The sequence below is a fragment of the Salvelinus sp. IW2-2015 genome, linkage group LG22 (assembly GCF_002910315.2).
Source record: "Salvelinus sp. IW2-2015 linkage group LG22, ASM291031v2, whole genome shotgun sequence".
NCBI lineage: Eukaryota > Metazoa > Chordata > Actinopteri > Salmoniformes > Salmonidae > Salvelinus > Salvelinus sp. IW2-2015.
This window is the reverse complement of record NC_036862.1, coordinates 15,547,073-15,562,927: the sequence shown is the minus strand read 5'-3', so window position 1 is coordinate 15,562,927 and position 15,855 is coordinate 15,547,073. Positions and strand designations below refer to the sequence as shown.

Below are 15,855 nucleotides of genomic sequence, written 5' to 3'. Positions count from 1 at the left end.
AGGAGAGGAAGGGGAGAAGAGAGAGAAGACGAGAGAGAGAGAGAGAGAGAGAGAGAGAGAGAAGGGTACCCAGACACATCCATCTCACACACCTTTCCTGAAACGTCAGGGAACAGAGGACACGCCTGGTAAGCTACACTGAGATTTTGAACTCTTTAATATTGATCAGAAACATCCAATAGTAACATTTTAGACCCCAAGACTCATTGTCTAGCAGAAAGCACATTTTGAACACTTGACTGGTTATTACAGTGCAAAATTACTGGTATGAGGACGTTTACATAGCAAGCTACAAGGTGTACAGTGAAAGGAATAGCAGTATAAAAACAGAAGAGAGATGGCGGATGGATACAGGGTTCAGAGGAAGTGCATTGCCACAGGATCTCTCCCAGTGTCAGTCAATCAAAAGGCCTGAGCTCTTGCTGAAAATGAGAATCCACACAGATAAAGTGACCCAGTGCCGCCGAAAGAATTGTTTCGTCTCGCACCAACCCGAGATAAACTCTTACAGCAACGTGACCGCAACCAAGAACATTTGACACAATCTACACCAGAGACTTGAAAACGACCTCTCGCTGATTGTTGTGCCGTCAAATACGTCCACCTTCAGTTAGCAAGTAGGCCTACAGGCTACTCTTAGTACAGTATCACCTTTATGGGAAAAACACATTTGAGTCAATAACTAAAATGGACCAATATTGACCTCCAATAAAGCACAATGGTCTGTGTTTATGTTCCCTCTGTGCAGGCATGCCGTTAGCTTATGTCAACAGACGACTGAGTCCTTTTACCCCGTATTCATAACACAGCCCTGATGTCACTGAGATAACCTTAAGTAACCACTGACGTGGATCTGCTAGCTAGACCAAACACAAGGCTTGAGTTGACACACAGAATGTACTTTGCCCAAAGATGGATAACTTGAAACATCATAAAACATTCACAACAATTTCTTCATGCCATTTTCAGTCAGTTTGAACTTTTGAACCCTGAAATATCACCGCAATATCCCTTTTTCCATGTCATTTTGAGTCACTTTTGACTGTTGGATTCATAGTCTTCAGTCAGTTTCTTATGATTCCCCATTCAGTTCTGCCAAGGCTATTCAACTATTACTCTGGCAGTGACAGATGGCCAGGGAGAATCATTTGATCACTTCAACAGTACATGACATATTTCTTCATTTGGCATCTCTCTACAAGGCACATTTAACTGGAAAAGGAACTGACACTCTCCGTTCTCTAGCCTCGCTCCCGCTCACCCTCTCATTAAATGGTCCTCCAGACGGTGACAGCCACTGTGTCAGATGGAGATTTGCCGTGCAGCTCATACTGAAATAAATATAATCCACTCCACCTTCTTCCCACCTATGAGCCTCTTTCTACCCTTCGATATCATAATCACACAACAATTTTCTGACAAGCACGAGAAAACATGTTTCAAAACATTGAACAAACCCCCTTGAGGTTGCAATTTGAATATCAGCCACTTMTACAGAGATTCAGGACTCCCTAGACGGGATACTTCAGTATCTGCCCATCTAAGCTCTCATCACCATGGTGATTGTTAGGATCACCATGGTGACGATAGGCTGCCCTGCTCCCATCATGCATCTGTCTACCCATCATGCCCTAGCCTTTGTCCTCTCCCCAGGAGAGATGTGGCAACACCCAGAGGAGTGGCATTAGATTGATGCATCTATTTCCAACCATCATACAAGCCCTAGTCCCAATGAATGGAGGTCAATAGTCATTGGAGCGTTTCAATGTCCCTCACCCCGGGACTAAAAAGTAACAAACAACTAAATGTGACAGGGAGCCCGAAGGGAGTTGACAAGTTCACAGCTCTTTCAGAGAACATGGCTTCATACTGCTTGATGGATCCTGGGCCTACAGAGGGCCAAGTGCAGTAGTAGTGCACTACTTTTGACCAGAGCCCAATGGGCCAAGGTCTGGGCTCATGCCTCCCCAGGCCTCTGGCCTCCATTCTCCTTCCTCTGGCTCTCTCTCTGGGGTGATGTTTAATGAGGATTCTTTATTGGAGTTCTCTGGGAAGAGTTGGGCCCCATGAGGTTTCCACTCATCCCAAGTTTAATTGTGAGCTGCTTGCTTGCCTGGCTCATGGCCTATGTGAGGCTACCCAAGTATATTACTATGTCTAAAARGATGCCAATGATGACTTTTACAACTGTAATTAAGCTTATGAAATAGACAATAATGTGTGATTTGATCAATTCCACTGTCACATCTGAAAACATTCCGTCTAAATCTTTTAATTTACTCATAATCACTGCTGTCATTTGATCAAAACCAGCCTAACGTGTCTCTGCCTCAATGTTTTTTTATCTATGAAATGATTGAAAGATTGATCATATTTCCTCTTGGCAATTCATCAGGCCACCAGCCTGCTATCCATCATATCTACTGAGAAATCTACTGACCAGGCAGGTAGCCTAGCGGATAAGAGTGTTGGGACAGTAACCGAAAGGTCGCTGGTTTGAATCCCCGAGCCAGCAAAGTGGTGGAAGAATCTGCCGTTCTACCCTTGAGCAAGACAATTAAACCCAGACAGAACATCTGCTCTCTGTGGATGTGGATTAAGGCATCCCCTGCACCTCTCTGATTCAGCGGGGTTGGGTTACATTTCAGCTGAATGTATTCAGTTGTGCAACTGACTAGGTATCCCCTAGTGTAGCTGGTGGTTCATAGTCAAATACTCAGTGTAAAGAGGACAACAGGGTGGTCCATAGTCAAAATATGTCTGTTATGCCACAGTTACCAAACAGCATGTTCATTGTACTGAAGCCATTGCTCATCTCTACCAAACCTTAGCCAATGGGAGGTAATGATAGACACAGCTGTCAGTACCTGAGGGGCTTTTTTCATTAACTTTCTCTGTCACGACCAAAGGAAAGACTGACTTAAGAGAATGGAAGGGTGATGAAATCATGGCAGCCGAGAAGACAGTTGGTAGAGAATGGTGTTTGTAATGCTAAGAGTTATGGGTTCGATTCCCACTGGAGCCGTCCATATGTAAACAATGTAATGCATTGACTGTAAGTTGTTGGACAAAAGCATCAACTAAATGGCATACAGTATATTAGCTGGTGCAGTWGAGTAGTAGCACCACTTGTCCCACACTTCCTAGTGCTCTTGCACCACTCTCTGCCCAGAGACAGGCTGAACATACATTTCTCATCAACAGGTTTCTCCGAAAATGTTAGTGAACAGGCGTCATAGCTTACTATGATATACTGTACCTACCTCATATCTATGTAGTAAGAGAGGGCATATCTGTTAGATAATATTGCATCCTCTGTATGTTGTTGAATTTCTGTCAAAGTGTGTATTGGAAAGCTACAACCATACCCACTATGAGCTTGGATTGAACTAAACAGATACCACATACCTCATTTAGGAAAGGTCCTGAAATACTATCAACGTTACATGTTGTCTGGAAATTCATAAAGAAGTGTGTACTTCTGTGCCTTATTTCATGTGTAAATAACAAGGAGGCTATAGGGTAATGTACACAATGTTCAACTCTACCAGCACTAGCTCTCTCCCTGGTGACATATTCTGCCCCAGTTCTAGAAGCATGAATTATAAATCTGGCAACACAATGTCTGTGGGGAGGTCACCACTGACACCAACCAGTAGCAAGGCATGAAACATGCTGGGATATACGTGGGTAGTGTTCATTAGGGCACACACCGGAAAACMATTTAAAACACGAAATTAGCATTTCTTATGGAGGTAGTCCCGCTCCTGTTTCAGTCCGTTTTCTTCCATTTGATACCGAACGAACACGACGCAGGAATTATATCTTCAGTATTTGCACAGCCAGGTAAGCTGCCTAATACTACGAATAGTAAAACGACAGGTTCATTATTGTATTCTTTCTCTCTGGTGATCATACAAAGATGCTGTTTATTGCTGCAATACAATGACKCAATAATACGTGTGATGATTTCAGGGCGAAATATTCCACTACTATGTTGAAGTTAATGTAAAATTGTGAGAATAAAATAAAATAGAATGGAATAGAACTGGGATATAACATTATGTGACATTAAGTGTGTTAAGATAAGTAATCTTTGAAAATGGGCAATCATTCAAGGCTGCAGTATGAGTGTCAGTATGCCAACTATGATKATTTGTTTCTTGACATCTGAATGCGTGGTAGTGAATCAACAAAAACAAAATGTACTCTACACTCTTAGAAAAAAGAGTTCCAAAGGGGTTCTTTCGAATGTCCCCATAGCAGAACCCTTTTTGGTTCCAAGTAGAACCCTTTTTGATTCCAGGTATAACTATTTGGGGTTCCATGTTGAACTCTCTGTGTAAAGGGTTCTACATGGAACTCAAAAGGGTTTTTATCTGAAACCAAAAGGGTTCTGCCTGGAACCAAAAGGGGTTCTTCAAAGGGTTCTCCTATGGGGACAGCTGAAGAACCCTTTTAGGTTCTAGATATAACCTTTTTTCTAAGAGTGTATTGAAGAAAAACAGTTTTCACTCTTTCAATGACCACTGTCAAATAAGATTAACCAGAGCCATGTACTATATCTACATATTGCTCCAACCTGCACGCCCACGCCGTAGTCATTTCTCAGTGATTTTTCCTTTATTAAAACCACTTGGCTTCGGTCAAGACAGCAAGACAAATCCTTCTACAACTAAGGCTCTGGACTCCTATTCCAAGTCTCTCCAAAAAATGGTCACATAATATGCTGTGGAAGAATGCAGGCAGTTAAACCAGTTACAGACTACAGTAGGTGCCACTCAGCAACACTGAAGGGCATAACGAGAGTCCACGTGTCTGTCTGCTCACCCTGTAACATTGCACAATTCTCAACCAATAAATCCTTTCCAGGACGGTGCACCCTATAACACCACATTTCCACATACAAGCAAACATGAGATGAAAGAAGTTTGACTGTGCAATAACCAGGAAAAATACATGAAATGGAAACTCCTGTCCCTTGCTTGAGAACCTCATAGTACTGACCTTAACAGAAGACCACAGGTTTCTCATCTCTCCTTCCTGCTCATACTTCACACCAGCTCCCTCTTGCCTTTCTTTTGAAGTTAGTCCCTCCAGATCCACTGTTTCTGAGGCAAAGTTAGTGGAGGAAAAGAACAACAGTCCAGACAAACTCTGTTCATTTTCCTCTCTTCATTTTCTTGCTTCTTTCAGCTGTTTTGTCTAGTCTTCCTCCCTCGGCTATCTCTCCACACCAAAARAAAAGGGATAAAGAAAACAAAAGGWGAGAGCTGTGCAGCGAYAGAGCATGACAGAGACAGAGAATGTGTGGCACAAAAGTCTGCTCGGACACAGACACCTCACAACTCTCCTGTTCAAATTTAGAGGCTGGACCTGGTAGAGCAGAGCCGAGCCCCACTGAGCATGCTCAGAACTGAGAAGCACACTTTTAAATGAACATTAGTTCCTTTCCAGTCCCTGGCTTCCCCTCCCCTCTCTCCAATATCTCTCTCTCTTGCTCACTCCCTCCTCCCGCATGCCTCACAGTTGAACAGGAATCAGGAATGCTACTCTTATACCAGAGTCAAGCCATTTTCCCTACCTCTCTGGATCAACACGTATAGCCCCCCTCTGACTGACAAACAGTCAGACAGACAGCGGAAACAGTATTTAGTCATATTGGAGCAAGACATGCTTTACTTACAGGAACACACAGCGTCAAGCTAATTTTCAATCCAGATTTACATTACATTTACATTTTAGTCATTTAGCAGACGCTCTTATCCAGAGCGACTTACAGTAGAGTGCATACATTTTTTATTACATTTTTTTTACATACTGAGACAAGGATATCCCTACCGGCCAAACCCTCCCTAACCCGGAGGACGCTATGCCAATTGTGCGTCGCCCCACGGACCTCCCGGTTGCGGCCGGCTGCGACAGAGCCTGGGGGCGAACCCAGCCCAGCCTGGGCGCGAACCCAGAGACTCTGGTGACGCAGCTAGCACTGCGATGCAGTGCCCTAGACCACTGCGCCACCCGGGAGAATCCCAGATCACTTGCAACAGTCTTTTCATCTTTCMGTGAAGTCTAGACAGGAATGATAGTTGATTTGAGGGTTTCTAATACTATAACCAAAATGCTAAGTGTAGTGTTCCATAGGTCAAGTCAGAAATAAGGTCAGAATGATGTCACGTGACCTTTCTCATTTCCCCAACATATCTCCACACGCAACACCTTGTCGGTCATCACAAAAACACAATTGCTTGCAAATGCTTTATGAAAACATGAAATGTTTAAACAATCATATATCTATTTAACACTCTCTTTCTCTCTCTGGTCCCTTATATCTGGGCTTGACTGATAACAACATAATCTCTTCCTATGTGTGAGCCCCCTATTTGGCATCAGACTGGTGATCCAGCAGGACTTCAGCTTACTGTTCACTGTGTCCCACACCACTACCTCACACAGATGGGTGACTTACTCCCACCACTTATCACTGTTCCCCTGAACACACATACAGACACACACAAACACCCTGGAATCAGTGCAGTGTACGTACCCACACTGGGCTGATAGCAGAGGTCGGGGAAATGGAGTCATTCTGTAGAGAGTGATTACATTGCACAGTGAGAGAAGAAGCGAGCTACAATCCTGAACAGGGAGCACTAATACTGACCAGTACACATGGCACATAATGCACTAACAACAACCTAAGCATTTTTTAAACACTGAGCCACCTTAACACCATTACATAAAACACTCAACATGTCATCCAGAACAAAATTACTTAACTGCCTAATACAGCCGAAAGGTAGAATTATTGGTTATTCCTTTAAATTGTTGATCTTCTGAGACATGTTATGCAGTTAGGTGCCTGTGTAATCTCAAGACTCCATATTGACCCAATTCCTCTGTTTCATGGAATCTGTATGTATTGAAACCAGGCTATGCAACCAGGACGCAGTTGGAAGACAAAAATTCCTTATACATCTGTCCTCTGGTAGTGTACAGTAGCTTGGACCACATCACAAAAACATTCCTTATACATCTGTCCTCTGGTAGTGTACAGTAGCTTGGACCACATCACAAAAACATTCCTTATACATCTGTCCTCTGGTAGTGTACAGTAGCTTGGCCACACCACAAAAACATTCCTTATACATCTGTCCTCTGGTAGTGTACAGTAGCTTGGACCACATCAACAAAAACAATCCTTATACATCTGTCCTCTGGTAGTGTACAGTAGCTTGGACCACATCACAAAAACATTCCTTATACATCTGTCCTCTGGTAGTATACAGTAGCTTGGACCACTCACAAAAAAACATTCCTTATACATCTGTCCTCTGGTAGTATACAGTAGCTAGACCACATCACAAAAACATTCCTTATACATCTGTCCTCTGGTAGTATACAGTAGCTAGGACCACATCACAAAAACATTCCTTATACATCTGTCCTCTGGTAGTATACAGTAGCTTGGACCACATCACAAAAACATTCCTTATACATCTGTCCTCTGGTAGTATACAGTAGCTAGGACCACATCACAAAAACATTCCTTATACATCTGTCCTCTGGTAGTATACAGTAGCTTGGACCACATCACAAAAACATTCCTTATACACCTGTCCTCTGGTAGTATACAGTAGTAGGACCACATCACAAAAACATTCCTTATACACCTGTCCTCTGGTAGTATACAGTAGCTTGGACCACATCACAAAAACATTCTTATACCCCTGTCCTCTGGTAGTATACAGTAGCTAGGACCACATCACAAAAACATTCCTTATACATCTGTCCTCTGGTAGTATACAGTAGCTAGGACCACATCACAAAAACAATCCTTATACATCTGTCCTCTGGTAGTATACAGTAGCTAGGACCACATCACAAAACATTCCTTATACACCTGTCCTCTGGTAGTGTACAGTAGCTAGGACCACATCACAAAAACATTCCTTATACATCTGTCCTCTGGTAGTATACAGTAGCTAGGACCACATCACAAAAACATTCCTTATACACCTGTCCTCTGTAGTGTACAGTAGCTAGGACCACATCAACAAAACATTCCTTATACACCTGTCCTCTGGTAGTGTACAGTAGCTAGGACCACATCACAAAAACTTCCTTATACACCTGTCCTCTGGTAGTGTACAGTAGCTAGGACCAACATCACAAAAACATTACTTATACACCTGTCCTCTGGTAGTGTACAGTAGCTAGGACCACATCACAAAAACATTCCTTATACACCTGTCCTCTGGTAGTGTACAGTAGCTAGGACCACATTCACAAAACATTCCTATACACCTGTCCTCTGGTAGTGTACAGTAGCTAGGACCACATACAAAACATTCCTTATACATCTGTCCTCTGGTAGTGTACAGTAGCTAGGACCACATCACAAAAACATTCCTTATACATCTGTCCTCTGGTAGTGTACAGTAGCTAGGACCACATCACAAAAACATTCCTTATACATCTGTCCTCTGGTAGTGTACAGTAGCTAGGACCACATCACAAAAACATTCCTTATACATCTGTCCTCTGGTGGTATACAGTAGCTAGGACCACATCACAAAAACATATACACTCAAATGGCAAAGCAAAGCTATTCAATGTTTGTGACATAGAAGGGTTCACTGCTTAATTATTTGGTTCAAGTGCACTGATAGTTTTCTCTAATAATAATATAGTTAAATGATGTATCTTTAATTTCATAAATAGAGTTTTAAAGGACTGTTATCACAACAACGAAAATAGGAATTTCGTAAAAACTCAATAAAATTACATTTCAATGTAATCTTGTCGACATTATTGCATTAAAGCAATCTCTCTGAATCTTGTCCAATGTATTGGAGCTAACCTGACTGATCACCTCAACACTCTCAACAAGCTCTCACAGTCTCACATCAGAATTAAACGTTCATCCATGTTTCTCAAAACGTCAAAATTTTCAAAGTTGTTCAAAAGTCACATTTCGAAGCGTTTAAGGTAAGTTTAAGTTTAGGCGTTATCTCCAAAGTCTTAAGGTTAGCATAACTCTGAATGGTTAAGGTAAGGGTTAAGGTTTGGGATGGGCTCAAAAACAACTTTCCATTACTGGATTTGAACATGCAACCTTTTGCACGAGAAGCAGATGCTGATGCCCATCCACCATCCCCATTCACAATGCCCTAGCAAAACCAAAGCCTACTTGAAGGTAACAGCGCTCACTGTTGCCCGTAGTGGCCGGTTTCCATATCATCTCTCGACGTCCTCAGACATGGATGGATGTCTAACACTGACTTGTATCACGGGTGACCTGGCTAAACAAGCTACCTTCCCAAATAACAGGGAGCTCAGATTCAAATTCGAAAAAGTCTGTTAATATGGGGGGGTGGACAAGATGGGAGTGAGGATCGGGGGAAGGGAGTGTCAGTCAAGCTCCAGACGGTTATGGACTGGTCCTAGAGGTCAAGGTCAATCAAAGGTCGTGGAAAGCACAGGTCTATATTGGTGATGTCGGGTGCTCCAACTGACCAGGGAGCAGACAGACAGGCTGAGGGGAGAAGGGTCCTAGCTACTAATTAATTACCCCCCCCCCCCCCCATCCGTTAATTTTTTAAGGTTTCGAGCTGCGCGTCCCCCCGCGGTGGTTTCAGAGCAGCGTCACTATGTCACAATGGGATGCTGGACTATCGCGTCTCAGCGTCTGTGGGCTATGCTTTATGCTTTAGGGATTCCTTGGGATAGCTGTTTGGGGCATTGTGAGGTAGTTTGTGGTAATTAACCGGACCTGGGGAGAGAAGGAGGCGAATCATCAACAAAGTGACTAAAGCCAAGACCCTTTAGAGTTAGGGCTTGCTATGCCTATCTGAGCTTCAGGAGAGCCCCAGTAGGATAGTGGCCAGTCCCTCTTAGCTCCATGCTGCCTCATTAGCTTTCTTTTACGGGGGACATGGGGGCCGGAGGCCGAACATGACCTCTGACATTGTGTGCTGACAAGCTGTGCACCGAGAACAAAGCACTGTCATTAAGAGTAGCTCAGAAGGGGCTGAGCCTTACAATGTGCAGCAGTGTCAGTCTGTAATGAAATGGAATGGCCGAATGCATTAGCTCACCCAAACGCACTGCTTGTCAACTTAAGTCTGGCACTGAAAAGGGAAGGCAGGCGGCAACAACATGCTGTTAATAGACCACACTTAACGTCCACCTGTTCCTGTGCAAATACATGTGTAAAGTCTATTGTTTGTTTTTGACCATCAAGTGCCTAAAACCCCATAATCATGGTAGTCCACGGTAGTATATTTCCCCTCTCTTTAAATCAATAAATCAAGAACCAAGAAAAAAAAAACATGTCTAAGGTGCGCAGAGAATCTAAAGCCAAGAGCCATTCAAATTTGAGCTCAGAACAATCTGATCTTAAGAGTTTGTGAACCAGCCTAGGGCTTGTTGTCGAGAGAGGTAGAGTAGTTGACTTGAAAACATTGAGGAGAAAAACATGTTTGGCCTGCCAAAGACCACTTCTACCATTAAGAGAGGGGGGGGGTCAGGAAAGGTTCACTAAGGTCTGCTGTGTTTTCTTTGTGGAAAGTCCCCAAGGCAATAGCAAAATGAGGGAGATAGAGAGGAAATGCGTTGCACTCTCCTGATAATAGCTACTATATGAGGACCTAACCTCAGAGACCACTTTATGTATTGACATAGCAATTAATGGATATAAAGCTAATGATATCTGTGTTATCAATTAGCTGCATGTATTGGCAAAGCACAAAAAATACCATTACCCACAGATCTCATGTCAACTTTCCCAACTTTAAATAACATTGATGCAATATTTACTTCTGGATCAATTGTGTCTTAAGGAAATAATATTTGCATTACCTTGATTTGTGAAAAACCAAAGCTCAATAACAAATGATTAAGTTGTTAGTTCAGGAATACATTCTCAATGACATTTGTAAAAAAGAAAAATACTCAACTTAAAACTTGTAGTTATTATGCATTATTATGCCGTTATAATGCATTGCAAGACTTGTCAAGAGCATGTATAAGCCCATGATGTAAGGGATAATCAATGGAAAATAATGAACGATGAACGAGGAACTAACCTTCCACGGAGTTGCATTATTCCCCTTTTATACCATGGCTATAATTGAACATTTTTGATGCTAGAAATGTGTTAATTTGCCTCTAGAAATGTGTTCAACATCAACTGAAATAGCTAGAAAGTTTACTAGATAGACAGTAGTTGCCTCGGTATCCAAACAAACAGACTTGCTAGTTTAGGTAACCAAACTAGCTTGCTATTATAAAATCTAATTCAACAATGACAATAATGTTTTCAATTCAGCTGTTGCTTTCAAAAGCAGCTCAAACACAGATCATGTAAGAATGAACTATAGCCATTGAATTCCACTGTGCAAATATACCGTGCGTTATATGGAAATAATGCACACTCTAGAATGCCCTTCAAGCCATTTAGCAACGAGCACAGTGTCACAATCGTTGATGTGAGTGAACCAAGATGCAGCGTGGTATGTTTCCATCCTTTTATTTAGAAGATAAACTTAAAGGACAAAAACAATAAAGCGAATAAACGAAAAGTGAAGCTACATGCAGTGCAGAAAGCAACTACACACAAACATAGTCAAGATCCCACAAATACAATGGGGAAATGGCTACCTAAATATGATCCCCAATTAGAGACAACGATAAACAGCTGCCTCTGATTGGGAACCATATCAGGCCAACATAGATATACAATTCCCCTCGATAACCCACCCTAAATCACACCCCGACCCAACCAACATAGAGAATAAACAGCTCTCTATGGTCAGGGCGTGACAGTACATCCCCCAAAGGTGCGGACTCCGACCGCAAAACCTGACTCAATAGGGTAGGGTCCGGGTGGGCATCTACCGTCGGGGGCGGCTCCGGTGCGGGGCGAAGTACCCACTCCGCTCGTGGATACATCATCGGAGGAACAGGACCGTGGATCGTTGCTGGAGACTCCGGAACGTGGTTCGTCGCCGGGGACTCCGGACCGTAGATCGTCGCCGGGAACTCCGGACCGTAGATCGTCGCCGGAGGCTCCGGACTGGGAACCCTCGCAGGAGGCTCCGGACTGAGAACCCCCCCGGAGGCTCTGGACCGCAGACCGTCGCAGGAGACTCTGGACCGCAGACCGTCGCTGGAGACTCTGGACCGCAGACCGTCGCTGGAGGTTCCGGACCGCGGACCGTCTCAGGAGGTTCCGGACCGCGGACCGTCTCAGGAGGTTCCGGACCGTGGACCGTCTCAGGAGGTTCCGGATCGTGGACCGTCGTAGGAAGTTCCGGACTGTGGACCGTCGTTGGAGGTTCCGGACTGTGAAACGTCGATGGAAGCTCTGTACTGGGAACTGTCGCCGGTAGCTCTGGACTGGGAACTGTCGCCGGTAGCTCTGGACTGGGAACTGTCGCCGGAAGCTCTGGACTGTGAACTGTCGCCGGAAGCGCTGGCACAGAACGCACCGGGCTGTGGATGCGCACTGGAGTCACATTGCGTATCTCCGCAAAACACGGTGCCTGACTGGTCCCACGCTCCTCACGGCAACTGTCTTGCTCCAGACACCAAACCATCCACTCTACCTCATCACTCCCCTCAACCATCTCACAATACTCCTCGCTCAGTCTATCCCAATATTCCTCTTCGCTCTCAGACTCGCCCCTCGGCTTCGCTGACCATCCCGTGTGCCCCCCCCTACGCAGCCCTTAGCCGTGGTATATTGGCCATATATCACAAGCACTCCGCATTGCGTTGTACTTAAGAACAGCCCTTAGCCATGGTATATTGGCCTTATACCGATCGGGCATTATTGCTTAAGTATACCARGGGTATGACAAATCATTTATTTTTACTGTTCTAATTACCTTGGTAACCAGTTTATAACAGCAATAAGGCACCTCCGGGGTTTGTGGTATATGGCCAATATACCACGGCTAAGGGCTGTATCCAGGTACACCGTATTAATTATCTCGCAGTGATCCAAGCCATTTTGAGTCAGTTGAATTGTCAATCAGACTTATAGTATGCATATTACATACAGTATTATGTCTTGTTATAAGAGTATAACAAGTTATACAACATTAATGCATACTTGCATTGAAAATAAAATGTTACAAAAAGAAAACAAGGCAACCACATGTTGTCCCCTGGAATTTGGGCCAATCAGAGCCCTCCACACAACCTCTCCAATCTGTCTTGATCTCCAGCTTGGTAAATGTTCTGTCTCCTATGACTGCTGGGTGTATCACTAACGATGATCAAAAAAGGCAACAGTAAACATGTAGTCCCCCACAAATGATGCAGCGCCCCCCTTGGGCCAATCATTGTAATTTTGTTAATGATCGCTCTCTATGGCAAGATGCATCATTCACCCAAGTTTTGTCAAAATCGTGCATTCATAGATGCACGTGTGATTTATGTAGAAACGGACAGACTGAGACAGATCCACAGTCCCTTCCCCGATTTCATTGTGGGTGACAATACAAATACATGCGTACATTATTTCAAACAATATAACAACAACATTCACAGTTATGCAAGTGCAATGAGATATATGTCCATGAAATAACAGTTAAAAGATCATCAAAACATAGACCTACAGCAAAGCCAATTTAACAAAGTTTTCAACTGTAGGTCCTAAGGTCCAAGACAGATTACAACACAGTTCAAACCAGAGCAACCAACAACAGTAAGTGGATTGTTGAGGGCGCTAGCTCGGCTAGAGGGGTTGGAGCATCATGTCTACACCCCATAAAATGGAGCTCGAGTGACCCTCACTGGATTTAAATTGCACATCATCTCACAGGCGTTTCGCTTTCAGATGTTCAATCACTCATTTGCCAAACGTCCATGCCTGATCATGTATCCAAGTAATCGACAGTGAAAGCCACCAAGTTCATTCTTGGAAAAAATAGAAATAGAAATTATAACCTCTCACCCCGTTAAAATACCAGCATCTACAACCAGTCTCTCCACGGATGCAGTCGGCACCCAAACATTCGCAGAAAGTCCATTCAATAAGAGAGGGCCTTATGTGAAATGTATCTGTATCCATGATTTACTGTATGTAAAGTGTACACCTTATTATTGTCAAACTACCCTTTTCATCATGAAACCCATATATTTTGCAAATATAAACGTTCCTGGAAAAATTCAGAACGTTAAGCCACAATTAACCGGACTAATGCTGAAATGACCTCTTGAATATGTTTGCCATAGACAACTGAATTCAAACAATATAGGCAGAAAATAAACATAGACCCAGATTTCGACCTACATGTTTACGTTAATTGCCTGATTACTGAAACTTGAACTGATGAATAATTAGGCTATTATTATCATTATCAGCATTATCATTATTATTAATATACTACCATTATTATTATTATTACAGGATTTGATAATCAAATAGGCCTATAAATCAAGAATGGTATAACATTACATACCTGGCTCTTATAGCCTATCGCGTAGCCTACGTGTCAAGTGCAGCGCATGGTTTGGTCTTCCTTTGGTCCCTAATTTTGTCAAAGAATGGTCAGGAGATATTATTTGGTCACCTGTTACGGTAGACTAGCCTACAACTGAGTTTGCCAGCATCACTGATGCAGGCTAACATTCATATGCTGCTTTAAAACGAAGTCCACTTTTATAGCCTGAGAATCGAGGCAATGCAATTGAGCGAATAGGTTTCCAAGACAGACAAAAGCACACCTCCATTGATCTAGCGCTGAAAACAAATACATTGACGACACCCATTATTAATGTTTTTCTTAGAGGGAGAATAGCGATTCATATCCAAATAGCGCACATCAATTGCGCAAGCCATTGAGAGCACCTCGTGTCACGTGCCTCCTGGAGAATGGAATCATTTCAGGGGTTCTTGAGCCAACATTTGTGACTCACTCCAATCAATAGTTTGCCAATTTGGAATCGTTTCTTGTACTATTTCACTGTGATATTTGTACATGTTTAGCGATCTTCTATGTCTAGGATATAAACCTAGGAAGCTATGAAACCATATTCAATTGTAATAATATGGAACCATATTCAATTGTAATAACAATGCAATATTGATTTATTTCATTCTAAATTGTTTTTTTTAGCAGTGCTTACCATTATTGCACCATACATAATGTAATATTGGGTGCCCGATGCTTTATTGTTGTGAAGCAACCTTCTTTATCGGGAAAGAGCACAATGATTATTCAAACGTCTGGAAGTCTATTGACTCGCCCAAACAACGAACAGAGTCCACCGTTGGAAAGTTATAGCTCCTTCAATATGTGAAAAGGCGGGGGAGATGTTTGAGGTGGGAAGTATAGCTGTCTCGAGAGCCTCCGTCACCGATAATTAGCGATCAATCACGAATTAGTTTAAAAGCTTGAGAAGAACGCCGAGAGCACTATTAGATTGCAAAGATTCACTGCTCTCCGATAATTACATGGTTTTTAGAGGAATGAAACCGCCTGTGCTTTTATCAGCCTCTTTGGTGGCCTATCACTCCATAAATCAAGTGGAAATTTAAGGCAACAAACACATAGGCCTACAGTGAATGAGACGTAGGTAGACCTATGGAAAACTGTTGCATTTGGAGTAAAGGTTAAWAAAAACGTTCTAATCAACTGCAACTAGTTCATTATTTCATGAGGATCCATTTTTTTTTTTACAAGTATTATTTATTTTCTGATAATTAAGACCTGCCTGAAAGACATCTGTACAAAAACCCTAAGTCAATATCATTAATGTACGATCAGTACTTCAGCTGCTGGAGCTTCATTTCATTGATAGTGTTGGATGAGAAAATGCACTGGAATTAGAAAAGGTCTG

At 42.9% G+C, this 15,855-nt stretch overlaps 1 long non-coding RNA gene across 1 annotated transcript in view; it reads right to left on the bottom strand.

The window, feature by feature from the left end:
• LOC111982512 (uncharacterized) overlaps positions 1-5,490 on the bottom strand; it is a 172,665-nt gene extending 167,175 nt beyond the window's left edge. The window contains exon 1 of the long non-coding RNA XR_011473854.1: positions 4,994-5,490. This is a non-coding gene — a long non-coding RNA (uncharacterized lncRNA). The remainder of the gene's footprint in view (positions 1-4,993) is intronic.
• Between the last annotated feature and the right edge of the window lie 10,365 nt (positions 5,491-15,855).